At 34.4% G+C, this 1,746-nt stretch overlaps 1 pseudogene; it reads right to left on the reverse strand.

Moving 5' to 3' along the window:
* Window positions 1-572: 572 nt before the first annotated feature.
* On the reverse strand, window positions 573-1,577 carry LOC110428968 ((+)-delta-cadinene synthase isozyme A-like; annotated as a pseudogene).
* Window positions 1,578-1,746: the final 169 nt, after the last annotated feature.

A 1,746-nucleotide genomic window follows, 5' to 3' on the forward strand; every position in this document is an offset into this window, starting at 1 on the left:
TAATTAGCGTAGCATATGAAGACTTGGGCAACCAAAAGCTTTGTTTCCTCTATAAATGATGTCATCATGATACCATTTATAATTCTCACTAACTTTAACCATGGTAGCAAGCTGTTAAACTTTTTCATACCTCACCTTTTCCTTTTTTTTCTCTTTTCTTTCTTTTCATTTATCACAAAATCTATCACTTTCACATTCTAAATAGACCCACGCAATGTTAAAAGAAGAGAAATAAAGGCAAAGCCAAAAACAAAAGAGAAACAAATCCATTCAATGTGTAAATGAAAACGAAATAAAAGCCATTTTCAGATAAGAAATCAAACAAGATATATAAAGTTAAGAAAAATCAAAATATTTACTTCAATCTTTTGGAGTAATTGTTTTTTCTTCAATTTCCTCACTACCCTCTTTTTCTTAATTTGAGATCTTAGAGGAGTAGAAGTTTGAGGTACTAGGCAAGACAAAGGAAGCTTCATGCCATGGAAAAGGGGCGGCAAAGGGCATGTACTTGGGACATCCATTAGCAATGAAGTAAAGCCCATATTTTGTAGCTTTGCCCACATGTGTGTAACCATCTCCTGTGCAAGGTTGAGACAATGATTTAGAACTGGTGTTGGCATTTTTTTTGGTTTCAGTAACTCTTTATTTTTGACCTTCCAGGAACTCTCGATATGCTTCTTGAACTCATCGTATGCCTCTTGCACTAATACGCCATATTGTTGCATGTACCACTTAATGGCTGAGCAATTGTCTTCTCTATTTTCATTAAATTCCCATCCATACAAAGCATTTCTTGTGTGGCTAGAAACTCTTTCTTTTTCTAATTAAGATTATTGTTCATTTATCGCGATCGTACAAAGACATTTGAACATAGTAGAAATCAATTTCTTTGATTAATGTAGTATACCTTGTGCTTAGCAATGTCATCCATGAACCTACAAATTATTATGGAAGCTTTGATGATCTTGGGGTTGTTAACTGCCCAATTAAAGGTCTCTTGGGTTACAACATCACCCAAGCTGACGAGCGCTATGATAGCTACCAAAGCATAGCTAGAGGTTTGCGATGCATTAGCCTTGTAATCCTCGAATGTTGGTTTGTACTTTTCAAGCATCCATTTGGCTTCAAGGAGGTAAGCTTGAGCAAGTTGTATCATCTGTGGCATGAAAATCCAACAATTATTAAAAATATTTCTCATGTGTATATGAAATAAATGGGGTAATTGTCGATGATCTAACCTCCTTGTTTGCATATTCGACACGGTATTACTCCCCTTGCTCCAATAGTTGTTCCATTTCTTCGTAAACATCTAAAAGTGTCTTATAGCTTATTTTCATATAATCTAGGAGTTGATCTATGCATTTAATATCCCACCCGAAACACAATTTAAAGGTTAATTACATGTCTCAGAATTCTTGTTGAGGTTCAAGTATATATATATACTTCAACATTCAAAATTGAAATGGATCTGATCACCTCTCAATTGCATCTGTATAAAGTATAAGCTCATCATGTGTTCCATATGAATAATATGTATCATCTATAATTGATGACATGGCTAGTGCTTTGGTCAACATCAATATACCAAGGGAGTATTGGGGCTCAAAGTACGCTCCCAAGTGTTGATATATGCTTTTGAGCCAATTAGATAGGTCAAGGAATATATATTGTCATTTGATGCATATGTAATCGCATAATTATATGTGATAAAGGTTTTCCTTCATGTTAGTGCAATAATAAAGAGTT

This window comes from Theobroma umbraticum, unplaced genomic scaffold (genome assembly GCF_002168275.2).
Source record: "Theobroma umbraticum cultivar Fairchild unplaced genomic scaffold, ASM216827v3 scaffold_5727.0, whole genome shotgun sequence".
Classification (NCBI taxonomy): Eukaryota; Viridiplantae; Streptophyta; class Magnoliopsida; order Malvales; family Malvaceae; genus Theobroma; species Theobroma umbraticum.